Genomic DNA, 23,926 nt, shown 5'->3' with positions numbered 1-23,926 from the left:
CAACTGTACAGATCTTCCTCAATTTACAACAGGGATACATCCTGATAAAACCATTATAAATTGCAAAGATTAAGTTGAAAATGTATTTAACACTCCTACCCTACCTATCATCATAGCTTAGCCTAGCTTACCTTAAACATTCTCAGAACACTCATATATATTTATGGGAAAAAACCATCTACCTTCTCAAGAGCTCCAACTACCTCTATTACACAGAGGACTGGAAACAGATATACACAAAACAGTATCTACCACTAATAATTTAAAAACCTTTAACTTCGGCTTTGTGAGAGCCATCAGATCTCCATTTCTGTGTCTTTATCCATGAGTCGGGGTCTTTATCTGTGCAGAAGTAACACCAAGTCATGTTCACAGGAGGGTTTAACTTCCACTGGCCACTCAGCGTCAGCAGTCAGGGATGGGACGGAGGAAGCACTGATTAATAGAGCTTTAAAGGCTGCTTCAGATGCCTTAAGGCAAATACAATATCCAAGAGTTCCACATCTTTCCACTGGTTCAAAATTTCATTCATAATCACTACTTTAGCCAAATTATACAGGACAGCAGTTTCCCAATGACAAAAGCCTGTTTCCTTTAGTTTTTTGGCACTTCAAGGGCAACCCAAGGCTACTTCAATAAATTATGGATATGCAGTTGCAGAAAAGAAATCAGGAAATGGAGACAGGGACAATGTCCTCAGAGGATCGGGTAGAACACAATGGAGTATATATCTGGTCATTATATTTAAGGGAGCAGGCACAAGGGAGAACACAGCTGTAATGCCTTAATAAGTACCCTGGGCTTAGAAAGGAGGGCGCTTTGTCTAAACACAGGTACAGAATTTTCCACAAAGGGCTCCTACCCTTAAAGTGTTCATCTTTCTAACCCCCAAAGCTTAGCACAAGTAACAAAAGAAAATCTTTTTCTCCAAAGTTGAAAAGAAAATATCTACCCATTCCTTATGTTGCTCCCTGGTTCCCTATACACAGAGCACTTCCTGGGGGAAAATGACCTAAAGTGGTAGAATTCTTTAACGAAGGTTCTCACTTTATTACAGATTAAATGGACCACATTGTCAATTTATAAAACTATCAACATGGATTGAGAAGTAGTTCCCATGCCTGCTAGATCTGTGTTATTAGCTCAAAGCTGATTATCTGACTATTTTTCTATAAAAGTGAACCCCAGCAACTACAGATCTGGAGAATCCACGCCTCAGAAGAGATCAGCAACATGGCCTTGTGAGCTCACTGTGCTCCCTCAGAGAATCCCGTCTCTCCACCTAGAGCAAAGCTCTGGACAGTAGCCACTGCCAACTGCAAAGCAGTCATCTGGAGAGTATGTAATTAAAATTAATTTCGTATCCACCTATATACTCTTTTTAATTAACTTACTATTTCCTTATTGAACTATTCTAAAGGCTGAACCTCATGGTACAAAGGGCTATTTTTTTTACAGAAACATCCATTATACAAAATGTTGAAGTTATTTTCAAACATAATAATTCTCACAGAAATTTTTTTCAAAGAAAGTTTACCAACTTTTTTGTTCTTTGAACCAAAGCCAGGGATATTCCATAGAACTCTGAGAAGCGAAAAAGAAACAACTAATAATTTTCATGAAGCAGTGGTGGGCAGAGTGAGGGTTTCAGCAAATGGCAGTTGTGACAGTTTGTCAAACCTTCCAGAGTATTCTCCTACATATCACCAACTTAAGGGATGAAGGCAAACGGATGCTTTGGCAGACGTATCTTACTAAAGATATTTAGTATCTTACTAAACTTACTGAACTTACTAAAGGTATTTTCTCCACCAACCCTTCCATTCATTTTAAAATTTCATAATCCCTGGTATTAATTGCCTTCCAGTTTGAAATACCTAGAATAATTTCCTTTCTGCTGACCCACTCCTAGCTAATCCAATAAGGAATACAAATTACCCTCAGACTGACCACTTTTTCATTTAAAAAGTAAAACAGTTAATTTTATATAGTCCAAGTAACCAGGATTTAAAGAAAATTAACATTTCTATCTAATCAGATAACAATGGTCACTTCCAACCACACTTCATCCTCTGACATAATCTGGAATCATGTGATCATGTGGTTGGTTGACTTGCATTCATTTGACCACTAAGTACTGCCCTTCATTAAAAGTCGGCAATGGCCCCTTGGATCACTGATACCATCTCCAATTAATACTGCAGGACACCAACTATATGGCAGTCTTAGGTCCCACATGCAGAAATAAATGAATCTGAAATCAAACAGGATACTGCCTCATGCCTGAGCCCTTTCTGTCACAGGCCCTGACTTTTCACCATAGTATGTGATATTACAGAGTGGTCACAATGAACACTTTGGGAATTAATATAAGGTAACCAACTTAACTGAACTGAGGAGATCCAACCAGTCCATTTTGAAGGAGATCAGCCCTGGGATTTCTTTGGAAGGAATGATGCTAAAGCTGAAACTCCAGTACTTTGGCCACCTCATGAGAAGAGTTGACTCATTGAAAAAGACTGATGCTGGGAGGGATTGGGGCAGGAGGAGAAGGGGACAACAGAGGATGAGATGGCTGGATGGCATCACCGACTCACTGGACATGAGTTTGAGTGAACTCCGGGAGTTGGTGATGGACAGGGAGGCCTGGCATGCTGCGATTCATGGGGTCGCAAAGAGTCGGACACGACTGAGCGACTGAAATGAACTGAACTGAACTGAACCAACACCATACATTGTTTTGTAACAGCATCTACATTCTGAAATCTCTCCCATATGGCCAGATACTGTGGAAATCTTCCCAGCCAGCTCATAGCAGTAGATGTGTGGCTTTCAAGATGCTGTGAAAACCTAGTACCACATGGGTCCCTGTGGGATGGGCTCTCAAGAAAAGATCTAACAAAGGGGCTGACTAAAGCATATGGATCTAATGCAACAACAATAACAACAACAATCACAAAAACGTTATTTCCAAGACATATGTCACTGGAAGACATACTGGCTGTACTCACCTGGGTCTTCTATGAAACACACATGGTGACATATTTCTCCCAAAAACCATCACTTTCTTCAACTTTCTTAACCAAATTCTGTAAATTCTGAGGCTCTTGCAGAAAAGATGTACTTTTTTGCTGAGAACAGTGCAACAGCAGAGCCCTCTCTTTGGCAGGCAGTTACTTAAAATATGCCCACTGGACTTCACAGCGAGAGGCTTGGCCTCACCTTGGGGCAAGAAACTGTACCACCAGCAATTTTCCCTGCCAATCCTTCCACATGACGAAGCACATATGGATGCAAATAAGCTAATCCTTCTCTGGAAGAGTAAGCTGCACCTGGCAGTACCTTACAGAAGTGCCAGACAGAGAAGATGTGATTGTGAGGTACCTGGGGGACTGCCACAAAGCAGGCTGGGAAAATCCCCACCTGGGATACTGCAGATAAAACCTAATCATCTGCTGGGGTAATTGGCCTCTGAAAGGGATACATGCTAATAATAGCATTGAGCCATAAGGTTATTAAACTGCCGAAAGATTAGGAATATGTGCCTATTGATTAGAGCATTCCTGAAGATAGCAAAGCCACCAGTTAAAATAAATGGATGACATGATATGAAGAGGAAGAAACTGTGCATCCTGTAATGTGGTAAAGAAGACTGAGGGACAGGTCATCTCCTCACGTAACAAAACATAAAGAAATTGCATAAAGAGCCTGATGGTTCTCTGTAAAAATTGGGAAACTACCAAACCACCAAAATGATGATGCTGGTACACAATACAATTAGGAAAAGGAAAATAATCTTTAAAGGATCTGTAAATACATGGTCTAGCTTGCTTTCCAAAACATGCCCCTTTAATTTCTCTCTCTACCCTGGATTTTCCAATGACAAGACATGTTTTAAAACGTGTTGATGATATCACTACTCTTCCTCCCACAGACAGATGGGTGTCCATGCCCCCTCCTTAAATATTAGTGACCTGCTTATAACCAGTGGGATGGGGGAAAGTGATGCCGCCACAACATTTCCAAAACTAGGCAAGAAAAGACAACCCAACTCCATCTGGTTCTCTTGGAACATTCGCTCTAGGAAAACTCAAGACTCCATATAATAAATAGCTTCCCTGAGACCACCATGCTGGAGAAGGTGAGCAATGAAGCAATTCCCTACTGCCCCAGCTGTGGTTCTGGCTAACCACTTCCCTCATAGCTCAGTTGGTAAAGAATCAGCCTGCAATGCAGGAGACCCCAGTTTGATTCCTCAGTCAGGAAGATCTGCTGGAGAAGGTATAGGCTACCCGCTCTAGTATTCTTGGGCTTCCCTCATGGCTCAGCTGGTAAAGAATCCGCCCGCAATGCGGGAGACTTGGGTTCGATACCTGGGTTGGGAAGATCCCCTGGAGAAGAAAATGTCTACCCGCTATAGTATTCTGGCCTGGAGAATTCCATGAACCATACGGTCCATGGGGTAGCAAAGAGTTGGACACAACTGAGCAACGTTCACTTCACTAGCTTCAATTCCTAATCACGTGAATGAGCCATCTGCTGCCAGCCAAACCGTTCGCTGACCATTGCCACAACCAACATCTGATCACAACAGCACAACATCCCCCCCAAACAAGAGCTGCCTGTCAAGCCATTTCCAAATTCCTGAGACACAAAAATATAAGCAAACAAAAAGGTGATTTCTTTCCCACACCATTACATTTTGGGATAATTTGTTATGCGAAACATTGCTAACCAGTCTCCAAACTTCCAACAAATAATAACATTCAGTAATGTCTTTCAATTGACAAAGTGCAATCACATCATGTCAACTAATTTTTATAAATATCACACGAAACAGGTATAATAATCACACATTGCAATGACCAGAACAAATGATTAATATCACAATTAGGATTCAGATCCATGTCATCTTATTCCAATGACCTTCACTGTTGTGCTGACTCCCAAACAAGGTGATATACTTTAAACGGCTAAAAAATTTATCTATTCAAAAATCCTAGATAATGAAAAAATGCTAGGTAATGAAAAAACTAACAGCAGTGTTCCTTTGCCTGACATTTCCAGATGGACTGTCTCGCCATATATTTGTGTATTTTTTTTAATTTAAAAAAAATAATAAAGCAATTCTTGCAAAGCCTAGATGACAGCCAATCCTTGCATTTCTTTATATTTGTAACTAACAAGATGATTTCTATGCTATTTGACCCTCACCATTATAAGGAACAGACCAATTTTCAGGAAATGAAATAAAAATGAATTTTAACCATGGATGGAAAGACTTGTATTTCATAACAACTCTCTGGATTTCACATTTTTAATCACACATTGAGAATTGATTGGCTGGGGTCCTTAAATTTAGAATTTGCTTACTCCTAAAAGAGTTTGCCAAATTTGGCATGTTGTCTAGGTAGTTTGAATTCCCTTGTATTAATTTTTTTACAATGGAGAAATCAACAAAAATACACTTACTTTTCCTTATTAAGGGCACTAATGTGATACAAATAAGTGTACAGCTTGCTTCCAGCCTTATAGAAGCTTATAATCTTGTTGGGGCTATTTTGATATAAATTTGTATGATGCAGAAGAAATCATATTGGATTAGGAATATATTTCCTTGCATACCTAAAAAGGGTACTAGAAATATGAAGCATGAAAATGCCTTAAAATTCACAAAACACAAGCAAATGTGATATAAAATATGTGCACATTAAAACAAGGATTTTATCCAAAATGGTGACTGGAGCCCATGATATTTCTGCTCTGTTTTTGGAAAGTATTAAGTTATATGTTACTGGATGATTCCAAAAGAGACAGTCCATTGCTGATTACTAACCCCTTTTGATTACATACACCACACAAGAAGAAAACACAAAACCAGGTTTCCTAGGAATTCTGATCAAGATAGACATTAGTGAGATTCCAGGAATTCACCTGAGGTTCAGTTAGGTTGCTCAGTCGTGTCCGATTCTTTGCAACCCCAACGGACTGCAGCATGCCAGACTTCCCTGTCCTTCACCAAATCCTGGAGTTTACTCAAACTCATGTCCAGTGATGCCATCCAACCATCTTAGCCTCTGTTGTCCCCTTCTCCTCCTGCCTTCAATCTTTCCCACCATCAGGGTCTTTTCAAATGAGTCAGTTCTTCACATCAGCCTGCAATAAGCAGGGTGACAATACACAGCTTTGACGCACTCCTTTCCCAATTTGGAACCAGTCTGTTGTTCCATGTCCAGTTCTAACTGGTGCTTCTTGACCTGCACATAGATTTATCCGGAGGCAGGTCAGGTGGTCTGGTATTCCCAACTCTTGAAGAATTTTCCACAGGTTGTTGTTATCTACACAGTCAAAGGCTTTGGCATAGTCAATAAAGCAGAAGTAGATGTTTTTTCCGGAACTCTCTTGCTTTTTCGATGATCCAACAGATGTTGGCAATTTGATCTCTGGTTCCTCTGCCTTTTCTAAATCCAGCTTGAACATCTGGAAGTTCACAGTTCACATACTGTTGAAGCCTGGCTTGGAGAACTTTGAGCCTTACTTTGCTAGTGTGTGAGATGAGTGCTAAGATCATGGCATCCGGTCCCATCACTTCATGGCAAATAGATGGGGCAACAGTGGAAACAGTGGCTGACTTTATTTTGGGGGCTCCAAAATCACTGCAGATGGTGACTGCAGCCATGAAATTAAAAGATGCTTACTCTTTGGAAGGAAAGTTATGACCAACCTAGACAGCATATTAAAAAGCAGAAACATTACTTTGCCAACAAAGGTCCATCTGGTCAAGGCTATGGTTTTTCCAGTGGTCATGTATGGATGTGAGAGTTGTTCTATAAAGAAAGCTGAGCACCGAAGAATTGATGCTTTTGAACTGTGGTGTTGGAGAAGACTCTCAAGAGTCCCTTGGACAGCAAGAAGATCCAACCAGTCTATCCTAAAAGAGATCAGTCCTGAGTGTTCATTAGAAGGACTGATGTTGAAGTTGAAACTCCAATACTTTGGCAACCAGATGTGAAGAGCTGACTCATTTGAAAAGACTCTGATGCTGGAAAAGATTGAAGGCAGGAGGAGAAGCAGATGACAGAGGATGAGATGGTTGGATGGCATCACCGACTCAATGGACATGAGTTTGGGTAAACTCTGGGAGTTGGTGATGGACAGGGAGGGCTGGCATGCTGAGGTCTATGGGGTCACAAAGAGTCAGACACGACTGAGGGACTAAACTGAACTGAACTGAGATTAATGCAAGTGTACAATAGTTTGAACATTCTTTGGCATTGCCTTTCTTTGGGACTGGAATGAAAACAGAACTTTTCCATTCCTGTGGCCACTGCTGAGTTTTCCAAATTTGCTGGCATATTGAGTGCAGCACTTTCACAGCATCATCCTTTAGGATTTGAAATAACTCAACTGGAATTCTTCACCTCCACTAGCTTTGTTTGTAGTGATGCTTCCTAAGGTAAAGTGATGCTTCACGCAAAGCAGGTCACTTAAAGTCTAAGTTGAGGTTTATTAGCACTGATGATGCCTAATTAAGTGAATAAGACAAATGGAATTGTGAAATAGATATAAACCATTTCTGAAATTTCTTAGAGCAATTTACCTAGACTCTATGAAAATAAATATTTACATACTCTATGGTTGCTACAAAATCTCAATTTTCCTGAAGTTATTTTTTTCTATCACCACTAAGAGGATATGACATGCTTCAGAGAAATAAACTACAGAATCAGGCATGGTTCACTTTGCACCAGGCATCTGATTTAATACTATGGGGAAAATCTCACGAAGAAATACAAGGTTCTCTTGAAACATTAGGGGGGATTCAGAAGAGAATATGCCCATTTCTCTCGATTTCTGTATTTAAGCACAAACCAGTGGAGGAAATTTTCCTGCTTTAAGTGATTCAAAACAGCAGCAGGATGGCACTCTGGCTTGTAAATCAAGATGACAGTATCTTGATGTCAATGCCCCTGAGTTGTACTACAAGCTTGTGGCCCACTTTTGGCTTTAGTTTTCTGTCGAAAGAAACAACAGCAGTGGAACACTGAAAATTCGAGAAAATCCTATTAAGGAGATTCCAGTCCAAGACAGTGACCTACACACCAAACCCACAGTTACGTGTGGAAGAACTACCTCTTGGGAATAAAACCTGAAGACTGGTTGGTTGAGCGGCGCCTACGTCTTGGGAGGAGGAGAGAAGGAGCGGGTAGGACAGGGTGCACACGGATCCCCACACACCTCACCCCCGAGCAGCAGCTCACAGTCAGGAGGGAACTCACGCCTTGAGCGTCTCCCTGAGGAGTGACGGCTTTGAACCCCACATGAGGCACACTCAACCTTCATGACCCACATCTGACATGAGCCTCCAAAACATCTAGCTTTGAAAACCAAGGGGGCTCACCTCACCAGACCCACACTGCGGCCATCTGGGAAACAGCTCTGGAAGGCCGGCGCTGACTCACCCGCCAGCGCCCAGCGCGGAAGCCGCCTCCATGGACGCCCAGCCTGCGCGGGAGAGGCTCTGCTGGTCCTGAAGCGGCGGCTCAGCGGCCGGTGTCTGATGTCACACACTCGGGAGCCGGAGCCGGAGCCGGCGGGGGCTCGCTCAGAGGGAGACCCGCAGGCGGCGTCTCTGCCCTTCTTCCAGGGCCGGGATCTCCCAGGAGGGACTTTTCACACGTCAGGCCCTGGTACGACCTAAGTTCCTGGGTTTCAGTTTGGTGCTCCGTTTTACATCAGGTGCTGGGTTTTACGCCAGGTCGCCCAGCTGTATATTCCGTGCCCCATTATTACGTCAGGTGCCCAGTTTCAGGTACAATGTCAGCTTTTATGTCCGGTGCCCCGAGGTTTACATCAAGTACCCCAGTCTTCTGTCAGGTTCCAGGTTCACGTCAGGTACCTAGAAACACACTACGAGTCATGGTTTTACATATGGTGCCCGGTTTTGCTTCAGGTGCCCAGATTTACTCAGATGTCCAGGTTCTACGTCAGGTACCCGGCTTTTACGTCAGACACCAAGGTTTACATCAGACACTGGATTCTACGTCAGGCACCCGGTTTTACATCAGGCGCGCAGGCTTACGTCAGGTGACCAGATGTACGTCAGGCGCCCGGTTTCTACGTCAGACGCCTGGTTCTAGTCAGGCGCCCCGGTTTACGTCAGGCGCCCAGTTTTATGTCAGACGCCCAGTTTCTACGTCACACGGCAGGGTTCTGCCTCAGGCGCCCACATCAGGCGTTGGTTGGGCTTCTACACCAGACGCCATGTCTGGTGCTCAGGATTACGTCAGGAGCCCAGTTTTTTAATGCGCCTGGTTTTTGCATCAGGCGCCCCGGTTTATGTTAGCGTCCAGGTTCTACATTAGGCACCGTATTTTCACATCAGGCGTCCAAGTTCTACATTAAGCCCCCGGTTTTTACGTCAGGCACCCAGGTTTAGGTCCGGTGCCTGGTTTTTATGTCCGGCGCCCAGGTTCTACAGGCACTGAGGTTTCCGTTAGGCGCCCAGGTTCTACCTTAGGCACCCAGTTTAGCGTCTGATACCCCAGTTTTCCATGGGGAACCCGGTTTTAAGTCAGCCTTGGGGTTTTATGTCTGCTGCCCCTGAGTTTACATCAAGTGTCCCAGTTTTATGTCAGATCCCAGATTCACGTCAGGTACCCGATAATAAGTCAGGTGACATGGTTTCACATCTGGTGCAGGGTTTAGTGTCAGGTGACCCAGCTTTCTGTCTTGTGCCCCATTATTTTTTTTTAAGTAAAGTAAAACTTTTATTTGCAGCTTATGAGAATATGAGCATTAACATATGTAGAACCTACATACAACATATGTAGAACCTAATACAAACTAATGGAATTAGTAAATTATTTTAGGTAGGTCCCTGGATAGATCAATAAACAAAAATTATATTTTCATATACCAACAACAAAAAATTTGCAAATGAGCTTTAAAGTGAATTCTATTGTACAGCATGAAAAAAACACTAAATACCTAAAGAAACATATCACCCTTATTTGTGAAGGATGTGTTCTACAACACCCCCCAACCTCCCTCCCATGCCTGAAACTGAGGATAGTACTAGGCCTTGTGTATAAAGTTTTCCATATACATACATACCTGTGATAAGGTTTAACTTATAAATTAGTCACAGAAAGAGATTAACAACAATAACTAATAATAAAATAGAACAGTCAAAACACTATTGGAAAACTCAGCAGTGGCCACAGGACTGGAAAATGTCAATTGTCATTCCAGTCCCAAAGAAAGGCAATGCCAAAGAATGCTCAAACTACCACACAATTGCACTCATCTCACACGTTAGTAAAGTCATGCTCAAAATTCTCCAAGCCAGGCTTCAGCAATATGTGAACCATGAACTTCCAGATGTTCAAGCTGGTTTTAGAAAAGGCAGAAGAACCAGAGATCAAATTGCCAACATCCACTGGATCATGGAAAAAGCAAGAGAGTTCCAGAAAAACATCTATTTCTGCTCCATTGACTATGCCAAAGCCTTTGACTGTGTGGATCACAATAAACTGTGGAAAATTCTGAAAGAGATGGGAATACCAGACCACCTCACCTGCTTCTTGACACATCTATATGGAGGTCAGGAAGCAACAGTTAGAACTGGACATGGAACAACAGACTGGTTCCAAATAGGAAAAGGAGTAGTCAAGGCTGTACATTGTCACCCTGCTTATTTAACATATGCAGAGTACATCATGAGAAACGCTGGGCTGGAAGATGCACAAGCTGGAATCAAGATTGCTGGGAGAAATATCAATAACCTCAGATATGCAGATGACACCACCCTTATGGCATAAAGTGAAGAAGAACTAAAGAGATTCTTGATGAAAGTGAAAGAAGAGAGTGAAAAAGTTGGCTTAAAGCTCAACATTCAGAAAACGAAGATCATGGCACCTGGTCCCATCACTTCATGGGAAATAGATGGGGAAACAGTGGCTGACTTTATTTTGGGGGGCTCAAAAATCACTGCAGATGATGACTGCAGCCGTGAAATTAAAAGACGCTTACTCCTTGGAAGGAAAGTTATGACCAACCTGCTGCTGCTGCTGCTGCTGCTGCTAAGCCAAGTCAGTCGTATCCGACTCTGTGTGACCCCATAGATGGCAGTCTATCAGTCTCTCCCGTCCCTGGGATTCTCCAAGCAAGAACACTGGAGTGGGTTGCCATTTCCTTCTCCAATGCACGAAAGTGAAAAGTGAAAGTAAAGTCGCTCAGTCGTGTCTGACTCTTAGCGACCCCACGGACTGCAGCCTACCAGGCTCCTCCGTCCATGGGATTTTCCAGGGAAGAGTACTGGAGTGGATCGCCAGTGCCTTTTCCTACCTAGACAGAATATTAAAAAGCAGAGACATTACTTTGTCAACAAAAGTCTGTCTAATCAAGGCTATGGTTTTTCCAATAGTCATGTATGGATGTTAGAGTTGGACTATAAAGAAAGCTGAGCACAGAAGAATTGAAGCTTTTGAACTGTAGTGTTGGAGAAGACTCTTGAGAGTCCCTTGGACTGCAAGGAGATCCAACCAGTCCATCCTTTAGGAGATCTGTCCTGGGTATTCATTCGAAGGACTGATGCTGAAGCTGAAACTCCAATACTTTGGCCACCTGATGCAAAGAGCTGACTCATTCAAAAAGACCCTGTTGCTGGGAAAGATTGAAGGCAGGAGGAGAAGGAGATGATAGAGGATGAGATGGTTGGATGGCATCACCGACTCAGTGGACATGGGTTTGGGTAGACTCTGTCAGTTGGTGATGGACAGGGAGGGCTGGCATGCTGGGGTTCATGGGGTCGCAAAGTGCTGGATACGCCTGAGCAACTGAACTGAACACTATATTGTAATAAAAGTTATAAATGTCGCCTCTAAATATTTTATTGTACAATTTTATTGCCTTGTCCATCTTTTAACTAAGCACTTACCACACAATGGCTGTATCTTCTGAAGTCTGAAGTCCAACAGCTGAACTGGCACAAACTTCTTTTTTCCTTCTTCACAATTTCATAGAGGAAACATTTGTTATTTCTAGATCTTAGCAACCTCAGCATATGATTTTTTTTTCCTTTATTAAGTAAAGAACTTTCATCTTTTCACTTAAAGGAAGAACTTTATATATCTGAATTGCCAGCATCATTACTCTTGCACTTTGGGACCATTATTAAGTAAAATAACTGTTTCTAGTACACAAGCATTGTGATGCTATTGTAACTAAGCAGGACCTGTGAGGCCTTCGGGTGAGAGAATCCTCCCCACAAGTCGTCGGCTTTGGCTCCTCTCTGAAGTACTTAGACAACAGTATCTGATGCACATTTTCCTGCATTGCTTTACAGAAGCTAAAACCACCACCAAATGGAAGAAGTTAGCTACTTGATGACCATAAGCACATAGACCCCCCAGATGTACTGGAGCCTCAGGATTGATCATGTTAACCCCTGTAACATTGCCCTCTTACCTCACCATCAACCTGTCAGAGAACTGTGCCCTGAGACACCCCCACACCGTGGGTCTCCTACGACTAGCTTTTAAAAATGTCTCCCTGAAACCCATTGGGGTGTTCAGGTGTTTTTGAACATTAGCTGTCCTGGACTCTCTGGCTGGTGCCTTACAATAAATACTGCCTTTTCCTTCACCACAATCCAGTACCAGTGGATTGGCTTACTGCGCATGGGCCAGCGGACTCACGTGTGGTTCAGTAACACAGTGACGGTCAATTGGATAACCAAGATGGGTACTAAGTAACAGGTGCTCTACGATTTAGAGCAGGAGGGCACAAAATTTCATCATGAGGCTCAGAAAGGTGCTCAATTTAAAATTTATAAATTGCATATATCTGAAAATTTTCATTTAATATTTCAGACTCGTTTGATGCTCTAGTTTTACATCTGGTGCTCTGGTTTTTGAGACTGCCTCCAAGCGACACCTCTACATCACTTGACTCTGGTGGCCGGTGGGGCCTTTGCTTTCAATCCCACAGGACTGTTTGTATTTGCATGTTTTAAAATCTACTGCCTGAGCTTCTGGCTTCCAATCAGCCTGAATCTAGGTTCTGACTGAGAGTCCCCCAGTTTGGAATACTGACTGGTCTTGGTACAACCTCAACCACTGAAAGTGAAGTTGCTCAGTCATGTCTGACTCTTTGCAACCCCATGGACTGTAGCCTACTGGGCTCCTCTGTCCATGGCATTTTCCAGGCAAGGGTACTGGAGTGGATTGCCATTTCCACTAAGAGCCATTAAAAATAAAGTAGGCTGGGCTTCCCTGGTGGCTCAGTGGTAAAGAAGCCGCCTGCCAATACAGGGAACATGGGTTCCATCTCTGACCCAGGAAGATCTCACATACCACAGAGCAACAAAGCCTGTGCACCGTAACAACTAAGCCTGCACTCCAGAGCCCACAAACCCCAAATACTGAACCCTCACTTGCAACTTCTGAAGCCCACACACCCTGGAGCCTGCTTGCTGCAACTAGAGACAAGCCCAAGCATCAGCGAAGACCCAGTGCAGCCATAAACAAACTTTTTTTAAAATAGAGCTGACATGCAAGTTTTCTAAACCTTGGGACTTGACACTTTGGACTGGGTAATTCTCTGTTGGCGGCCAGAGGGGTTCTTGGGCACGGAGGGAGGTTTTCCAGCATCCCTGACTTCTACATATTACATGCGGGGGGTATGCCCCTCTTCAGCTGTGACTCAAAACATTGCCAAGTGTCCTAGAGGGAGAGAGGAATCGCTCCCAATGGAGAGCCACTGCAGTGGGGCCACTAGATGATACCTTTCAGCTCCAAATGTTTATAGGCAAAGTGAAAGCAGAATACGGTGCGTAATGAGCCTGCCCCATCCTCCCAACCACCCTGTGTCATGGTAGGTATCATCCTCTTCTGTACCCAACTGTAAAGCTTGCAGGGCTCTTTGCCTCAATAACGTTCCAAGCCTGGACTGTAAGGACTGAAAACACCGACAGACCCTGTAAAATAGATGGCAGGGTGTCCTGCACTATTAACACAGTTAAGAACCTCCATGAATAGCGCTTCTAAGCTATTATCTGGAGAGAGACAGGAATGTTGAAGAGTTTCTCCACATGAAAGCACTTATCTGCACAGTCATAAAAGATAACCCATTACCATGGCGGGAAATCAAAACCGCAATAAATTTCAAAAGAGAAGAATGAGGAGGAAGGGGCATAAAGGACTAGTAGAAAATCTCAACCGGCAGCATGCCCCACACAGGAACTAGAGGAGGGCTGTGCAGGCCATGACCACACTGTGTACAGAGTGCCCTGGTGCCGGTGCTGAACAAGGAGACACTTAGAAAACTGCTACAAACGCATCGAGAGGGTCCAGACAGTACTGCTTAGACAAGGCCTTCTCTCCATCATCCAAATCATGTTCAGATTTAAGCTGAAAAGATGACAAAGAAAACCTCTGCACTGGATTCTGGCACTGAGAAAATTCTATTTGGAAGCTGTTAAATAGCTCATGAAATTAAAACTCACACCTGAACTAAAAGTCTCCATCTTCCTTTGTTTGTGCTAAAATTCTAGAGCATATCCCATAAAATATTTTAAGGCAAGAAACTTCAAAAACTCCAGGAGGTATGTTTAGTGAATATAAGAAGAAATCACTGAGCTATAGATATTTATGGCAAGTAAAAATTGGCTTTTATTAGTTACTGTTTCTAAATAACGCTCTTATAAACTCATTTTAATAGGGAATTGACATGACTCTCTACTTATTATCATAGAAGGTTCTCTATTTTACTTCTCTGTTACATTAATACAATTTAAAGAAAAAGGGGAATCCTGAATTTTAAAAAAAAAAACAATTATTTTCCTTTGTTTTCTGCAAGAATTTTATCACAGATTCCCCTTGAATAAGAAGTATGGGGGCTTCCCTGGTGGCTCAGTGGTGAAAAATCCCTCCCTGCCAATGCAGGGTTTGAGCCCTGGCCCAGGAAGATTCTATATGCCATGGAGCAACTAAGCCCGTGTGCCACAGCTACTGAGCCTGTACTCTAGAGACCAGGAGCCACAACTGAAGCCCACGTGCCCTAGGGCCTGTGCTCCACAACAAGAGAATCCACCACAGTCAGAGGCCTGCACACCGCAGCTAGACAGTAGCCCCCACTTGCCACAGCTGGAGAAAAGCCTGTGCGGCAGTGAAGACCCAGCACAGCCAAAGAATTTAAAAATAAATAAAAAATAAATTTCAAGTTTTTAAAAAGCAGTTATCATTAAAAAAAAAAAAAAAAAGCACACAGGAGCCAGATGCCTGAAGAAACCTCTTCCACCGTTTGCCACCTACATGATGCTGTTAATTTGTTTCGTATTACTGAGAACCAAGTTTCCAAGAGAATGGACATAACAATTATACACTACTCATGGGGTGGTTGTGAAAATAAAAAGAAACAACTTATGAGAAAAGGCTTTGCAGACCGTAAAGTTCAATCAAGGGCTGTTTTGTTGAATTAACATAAAATGTGTCCACAATGTGGTTTACATAAAATGTTCCATCATGCAGATGACCAAGAGGCCCAATTTGAAGAAACTTCAGACGGGCTTTTTCCAGACTTTAGACCCTGACTTCCCTTTCTTTAGAAAACTTGTAAATTCTTTCTCACCGGTTTGATATGTAAATCCGTTTAAAGGCCTCTTGCTGCTTATACCTTCCAGGAATGCCTTCCTCCAGGAACTGGGAGCCACCACTTTGAAACTTTAACACCAAGGAAAAGACTCCTTCAGTCTCCCAGTTTCTGTGATAGAGTAGGGGCCCAACTTTCAGGAACACGTTGCTCCAAGTTGTAAAACTACCTTCAGTCACTGAAGATAGGAGAAAGTTTACTTTTCCTCTGGGAAAGATCTGTTAGTAAATACAAGTGACCCCATTCCTTGGCTGTTCAAAACTCTCCCATCCTTTGTTTCAGCAGAGTTAAGTTCAGACTTAAGGTCTGGCCTTCTCTGTTGCAACAGCCTTGAAGAAAGTCTTTCTCACCTGTAAAATTTTGTCTTGTAGGATTTCTGTTTTGGCACATGTTTGCAAACCAAATGAAGATATCCCGGGATTTATTTGCAGTAAAACTTAAGAGCCTCCCCAGCTTCACCAGTGACAAATGGATTGGTTTCTAATAGACTGGAATGTCCTGGAAGCGAGGGACTGACCAAACAACTGACCATGTCTAACAATGGCCTGTCTATGTAACCACGTATTCAACATGTGAGTCAACATGTTATTACTGAACCAGCATACATATCAGAGTTTCATTTATCAGAAGCCAGAGCACTTGAAATACTACCACGGGTGGTAGATCTGGTAATGTTAGGGGAAGCACACTGACTGAAACCGCCCACCTTGGCCAGGCACCATAGTAACCGTTTGCATGAGTTGTTTTATGACAGGAGATCCTGATAAGGAATATGGAACTATTAAGCCCCCACCAACTGGAAGAGTTCAGGAAAGGTCTAAAGGAGACATCGTGTCTCCATCCACTTCCCAGAATCCCTCTCGCTAGCATCCATCTTGGCTGAGTGATGCGTGCGCCACCAGGAAAGACTCTGAATTAAAATGATTGGCTAAAGACCACCCGGAAACTAATCCCATCATCATAAAACCCGACATTGCGAGCCACCAGGTGGCAGAGCAGTCCTCCTGGGTTCCCTTACCCAACTGCTCTCCACCCAGGTGCCCTTTCCAATAAAATCTCTTGCTTTGTCAGCACGTGTGTCTCCTCGGACAATTCATTTCCGAGTGTTAGACAAGAGCCCAGTTTCAGGCCCTGGAAGGGGTCCTCCTTCCTGCAACAGTAATGCTGCAAAGTAGATGGCAAGATAAACACATTTTTAAAGTGCTTTATTGAGGTATGATTGACATACAAAAAGCTGTATGTATTTAATATACATGACTTGATGAGTTTGGAAATAAGTATGCACCACAATCTATGCCTTAAACCTACCCATCACCTCCAAAAGTTTCCTCATACTCTCCTTACTTATCATGTTTTTGTGATAAGAACACTCAACATAAGATCTATCCTTTAGAAAATGTTTAAGTATATAATACAGTATTGTTAACTATAGCCACTATGCTATGCAACAGATATCTAAGACTTATTCATCTTGTATAACTGAATCTTTGTACCTTTTGACTGATACCTCCCCGTCTTCCCTAACTCCAGTCCCTAGCAACTGTGGTTCTGAGTCACTGCTTCTGTGATTTACATTCCTCTTGTAAGTGGTATGCAGCATTTTTCCTGCTGTCTGACTTAGTTCACTTAGTATAATGTCCTCCAGGTTCATCCACATTGTGGCAAATGGCAGGATTTCCTTCTTTTCTTTTTTTTAATTTTTATTGTTACTTTATTTTGCTTTACAATACTGTATTGGTTTTGCCATACATTGACATAAATTAGGTGTTTGCCACATTTTCTTTACCCATACATCTGTAGATGGACATTTAGGTGGCTTCCATGTCTTGGCTACCATGAATAATGCCACAGTGAATGTAAGAGTAAAGATCTCTATTTGAGATATTGATTTAATTTCCTTTCAATATATACACAAAGTGGTTTGCTGGATCATAGGGTAGTTCTACTTTGTTTTGAGAAACTGCATACTGTTTTCACAGTGGCTGCCTCAGTTTACATTCCCAGCAGTAGTGCACAGAGGCTCTCTCTTCCTCTAACTCTCCCAACATGTGTCTTTTGGTTTTTGGTTTGCTTGGGTTTTATTTTTGCTTTTGTTTTGAATAATATCCATCCTCACAGGTATGAAGTGAGATTTCATTGTGGTTTTGATTTGCATTTTTTCCCAGATGACTGGTGATGTTAAGCATCTTTTCATATACCTGTTGGCCATTTGTATGTTTCTCCTTCAAAATCAAGGCTTTTCAGTGCAACTTTATAAAATAGTGGCTTTGGAGATGGATTATATATGCATAAATATACAAATCTCAAGAAATAGCAACATCAGACATTTGTCAACATTAAACATAATTTAAACCTAGTTAATTTAGCTCTAAAACATTTTACTAAAAGATGCAGAAAAAACAGATACGGCACAGGTACAAGACAAATGAGCAGAGTACAGTCTCAGGGAGAAAATATAAAACTCTTAAATCCTCCCATAATTCTCAATACTTCCAGCATAAAGTAAAACACCTTAGCACATCAAAAAATCTGGCCAAATCTGGACAAGCTCAAATTTCTCCTCTTTCTTTCTTTGCATTTGCTTCTCTACCCCTTATACTCAGTGTCTCCTTGTGAATGGAGAGGAACTTCCCCCCACATGTCAGACCCTGAAACAGCTAAATGTAGTACTACGATCATCTAAAACCTTTGTTTACAGAAGAGGGCTTGAAATGGGTCACATAATCACTGTGTCACATCCAAACCCAAAAGCCCTATGGAATCACTTCCATCCCAATGTGACTAGGACTCTGCATTTTTCAAAGCAAGTTCATCTATTGTCTTTACCATCACTAGCAGTAAGTTAAGTATTATTATTAAGTCCACTTTATTTGTGAGAAGTATGATGTTGATTGAGTTTATTTCTTATAACTTTATGAGGTATAATTAATATATAAAAACCACATATTTAATATGTACAATTAGATGCAGAAGAGTGTCCATTTCTTTCTCATATGTCAAGACAGCACTTAGGAAAGGCCTTCAGCCCATTTCTTTGTGGGATAATCAGATCCCGTGCATAAGTGCATGCATGCTCAGCTGTGTCCAACTCTTTGCAATGCCATGTACTGTCGCCCACCAGGCTCCTCTGTCCGTGGGATTTCCCAGGCAAGAACACGAGAGTGAGTTACCATTTCCTTCTCCAAGGGCTCTTCCCAACCCAGAAATCAAATTTGCATCTCCTGCATCTCCAGCATTTGCAGGTGGATTCTTTACCTCTGAGCCACCTGGGAACCAATCAGATCCCAGGAGTGATAAAAAGTGATCTCTGATTCTGTATGTTCCCAGAAGGGTGCTGAGACTGAAATGCATACAAAGGGATAAAAGATGGACATAACATCACCAGGACAACCAATAGGGTTAACCTGCTCCAGATTCCCCAGAGCAGCAGGTAAACACATAACATAGACTTAGAATGACAGGTGCTTCTCTGTACAGTCACAGGGACATGAAGTCCAGCGGGCCAAACTGGTCTTCTTGGACCCAGATTCCTGAAAACACCTGCCTGCCTATGGAGCATCTCACCACATACAGGCAGTATCACTATCTAAGGTCACGGAAACTGCCCCTCCAGAAGAAAGAATACTCCTGAATCTCCAAATTGGTAAAACCATCACCATGCTGTTAAATCCTTTATTCTTCATCTACACTAAAGGGATTTGTGTCCTTTGCCTGTCTCTTGATATTTCACTGTCAATCATCTCCTCCCTTGTGAAAAACATGCAGAGAATCAAAAAACAAATAAATAGTAGATTTGGTAGTTCAGAAATTCCAATCACACATCCAATGCCCTTCTGCTGTCTCCTTAATATGTAAAGGAATCCTATAATATAAACTTTATAAATCACAGAACTGATCCCAGAGTTTATAATCAGAAAATAATAAATGCTTTAAGGTTGTTGAGGGAGTTCTTTTTCTGATTAGGATGTAGAATAGTTCAAAACACCATCATCCCCATGGTAACAATAAGGGGGAAAAAACTACTTTTTTATAAAGCTATCAAAGAGCAGTGGCAATGAAAAAAAAAAAAAGAAGCATTAATGAGCTATTAATATGTTCCAGAGACAGATAAGCAAAGAGCTGAATACACTTATATTCTTAGCAGCAAATCCAATCTGACTTTGCAAATTCCAAGCAAAGTTGCCATAGATAGAAGAGTAAGTGATTAGGAGACACCAGCCAGGTTTTAAGTGCGAGGGCAGGCAAATGAAAGAAAAATCTATAATAGCTCAAATATAAAAAGAATGGTTCAGGCCAACATATCTCCAATCTTCTACCCCCTAGGAATTTTTCTGAGTAAGTAGCAGAGATAATTATGAGGACAGAGCTAAAAGACAGAAAAAAAAATTGATGTGTTCAGACCCCAGGACACTGTAAAACCTGAAGCCATAAGTAAATCATAACTAACTAAGCTAAAAATCAAATCATTTCAAGCTCAGACTTGGGAAGATCAAAAGGATTGATTTGTCCCTTAGTTAGGAACATTGTGGATTTCCCTATCTTGCCTTTTGTAAAAAGTGCTGTGATGAACATAGGTGTGCACATATCTTAACAAATTTGTTTCATATCTTTGGTTAAATATCCAGAACTAGAATAGCTGGATCATTTGATAGTTTGATCCTTAATTTTCTCACCAACAGTGTAGGAGTGTTTCCTTTACTCCACATCTCTCCAACACTTATTATTTCTTTCCTTTTCAATGACAGCCATTCTAAGGGGTGTGACATGATATCTCATTGTAGTTTTGATTTGTATTTCCCTTAATTAGTGATGCTGAACATCTTTTCATATGCTTGTTGGCCATCTCTATGTTTTCTTTGGAAGAGTGTTTATTCAACTCCTCTGCCCATTTTTTATGGGTTGTTTGAATTCATGTTGTATGAGTTACTTATATATTTTGGATATTAACCCCTTATCAGAGACATGATCTGCAAATATATTCTCCCAGTCAGTAGGTTGTCTTTTTCATCTTGTTAATGGTTTCCTTTGCTGCGCAGAAACTTTTTCATTTGATTAGTTCTCACTTGTTTATTTTTGCTTTTATTTCCCTTGACTAAGGAGACATGTGCCAAAAAATATTGCTAAGACCCATGTCAAAGAGCGTACTGCCTGTTTTCTTCTAGGAGTTTTATGGTAAGCATACAACCTAAGTGTTCATCAAAGAATGAACAGATAAAGATGTGATACATGTATATATAACATATGCCATTTTTACCCAGTGTTACTTCAGTTAGCCTGGAGGAGGGCATGGCAACCCACTCAGGTATTCTTGTCTGGAGAACCCCATGGACAGAGGAGCCTGGCAGGATATAGCCTATGGGGTTGCAAAGAGTCAGACATGTCTGAGCAACTAACACACACACACTTCAATTAGAGAGTAGAACATAAAATATTTAGTAGAAGATTGAATAAAGTATACAGGTAACCTTTATTAAGCAATAAATAAATGTCAATCACTGTGTTTTGCTCCTGCATTTCATCTTTGCAACAGCCATAGAAGGAAAATGCTATTACTTTCCCAATTTGCAGATGGAGTGCCTGAGGCTCCGTACAGTCGCCAAACTAGGAAAAGTCAAAATTCCCATTTGTCATCACTTCTGACTAAGTAATCACTCATCGTGTTAACGCTACATGTCCTCCAGCTACTTCATTCTCGAAGCACTATTGTGAGGTTGCAATGGCTGACATGGTAAAACCAAGGACCCTGAGAAGTGAAAAAACTTGCCCAGAGTCACAAGCCAGCCACTGGCATCGCCAGTAACATAAAGCAGGCGTGTCTGCTATTAACCAGCAAATGCTATGGCTTTTGTATCATCCCTGGCTTTATGTCAGCAGGATGCAGTACTTTCATGGGCAGCCCTAGCAGATGCCATAACTCCATGCTTCCACTGCACTGCTTATAAAATGCCCAGATAAGATAAGAGATATTTATGAAGGGTTATTTGAAGGAAATGAGCCCATCCATTTCTTTATAATCTAGAGCTAAAGCCCGATCATCAGAACATTGCAGGTTCAGAACATATTATCCTGGCCTGCTGCAAAATTGCTTTTCCTGAGTTCAACGTTCTGTCCTCGGTGCTTACTGAGGGATGAGTCAAGAAAACATTCCACAAATCCCATAAATGTGTTTGCAACAAAGAAGTCATAAGAGAACATTTTTACCTTGCCTCCCTTACTCTCCTATTGATAAGGTGAAGCTCCCAGTGAGAACTATCCTTTAAAATTAGATACTGGGTGAAACTTTACATTCCTTGAGAATATTCCTTAGCATTTATTTCATTTTTTATTTTAAAAACACTGAAATAGTGCTTACCTTGTGCCAGCCACTGTTTTAAATGCTTTACTAATACTGGCACATTTGATTTACTCCTCATAACATGCCTATAAGGAAGTTACTTCTATCATTCTTATTAAGGTAATGAAGAAACAGAGGCATAGGGTGATTACTAAACCTGCCCAAGGTCATACAGTTAATAAGTACTTGTTTTTTTTCTTCACTTACAATTTGAAAACAAATGTGGACATACAGATGGCTAACAAACACATGAAAAGATGCTTAACATCACTCATGATCAGAGAAAGGCAAATCAAAACCACAGTGAGGTACCATTTCATACCAGTCAGAATGGCTGCAATCCAAAAGTCTACAAGCAATAAATGCTGGAGAGGGGGTGGATAAAAGGGAACCCTCTTACACTGTTGGTGGGAATGCAAACTAGTACAGCCACTGTGGAGAACAGTGTGGAGATTCCTTAAAAAACCAGAAATAGAACTGCCTTATGACTCAGCAATGCCATTGCTGGGCATAAACACCAAGGAAACCAGAATTGAAAGAGACACGTGTACCCCAATGTTCATCGCAGCACTGTTTATAATAGCCAGGACATGGAAGCAACCTAGATGTCCATCAGCAGATGAATGGATAAGAAAGCTGTGGTACGTATACACAGTGGCTTATTACTCAGCCATTAAAAAGAATACATTTGAATCAGTTCTAATGAGGTGGATGAAACCAGAGCTGATTATACAGAGTGAAGTAAGCCAGAAAGAAAAACACCAATACAGTATACTGACACATATACATGGAATTTATAAAGATGGTAACAATAACCCTGTATGCAAGACAGCAAAAGAGACAGAGATGTATAGAACAGTCTTTTGGACTCTGTGGGAGAGGGAGAGGATGGGATGATTTGGGAGAATGGCATTGAAACATGTATAATATCATATAAGAGACGAATCGCCAGTCTAGGTTTGATGCAGGATACAGGATGCTTGGGGCTGGTATGGGGAAGGATGACCCAGAGGGATGGTATGGGGAGGGAGGTGGGAGGGGAGTTCAGGATTGGGAACACGTGTACACCTGTGGCAGATTCATGTTGATGTATGGCAAAACCAATACAATATTGTAAAGTAAAAAAATAAAAAAAATAATTTAAAAAATGTGTTTGCTTTCTTACCGGGTTTGCTAGGAGGCTTGGAAGCAGGATTTTTACCCAACCCTAGAATTTTTGTAGGATACTTTACCTGTAAACATGCATTTTGTCTTCCTTTGAAGTTTTTGTTGTTGTTTTTTTTTAATTGATTTGGCTGCACTGGGTCTTAGTTGCGGCATGCAGGATCTAGTTCCCAGAGCAGGGGTCAAACCCAGGCCTCGATTGGGATTGTAGAGCCTTAGCCAGTGGACCACCAGGGAAGTCCCTGTTTTGAAGTTCTGATATTGCATTGTATTGCATTTTCTTTGTTCCTGGATGGATAGACATATGAATAAAAATAACAATGGAGACAAAGACTGAGATCTAGATAAAACTACAATTAACATGGGCGATTCCTATATGTGAAGACAAGTTCTTTGTAATATTAGAGCAAGGGGAAAGAATCATTTCTGTATTTGATTAGTTTAATATGAATTTAAATTAAATAAAATTCTGAAACAAAGATATAAAGCAAATTCAAATAAGAAACTAAACATGTTTAGGCAAAAGGGAGGAGGATGGCGATTTTTAACATGAGAGAAAGTGAAAGTGTTAGTCGCTCAGTCCTCTCTGGCTGTTTCCGACCCCAAGGACTGTAGCCCACCAGTTTCCTCTGACCACAGAATTCTCCAGGCAGGAATACTGGAGTAGGTAGCCATTCCCTCCTCCAGGGGATCATTTCAATCCAGTGATCAAACTCAGGTCTCCTGCATTGCAGGCAGCTTCTTTACCATCTCAGCCACTGGGCTATATAATTT

Source organism: Ovis canadensis, chromosome 14 (assembly GCF_042477335.2).
Source record: "Ovis canadensis isolate MfBH-ARS-UI-01 breed Bighorn chromosome 14, ARS-UI_OviCan_v2, whole genome shotgun sequence".
Lineage (NCBI taxonomy): Eukaryota > Metazoa > Chordata > Mammalia > Artiodactyla > Bovidae > Ovis > Ovis canadensis.
Note: the sequence above shows the minus strand (reverse complement) of the source record.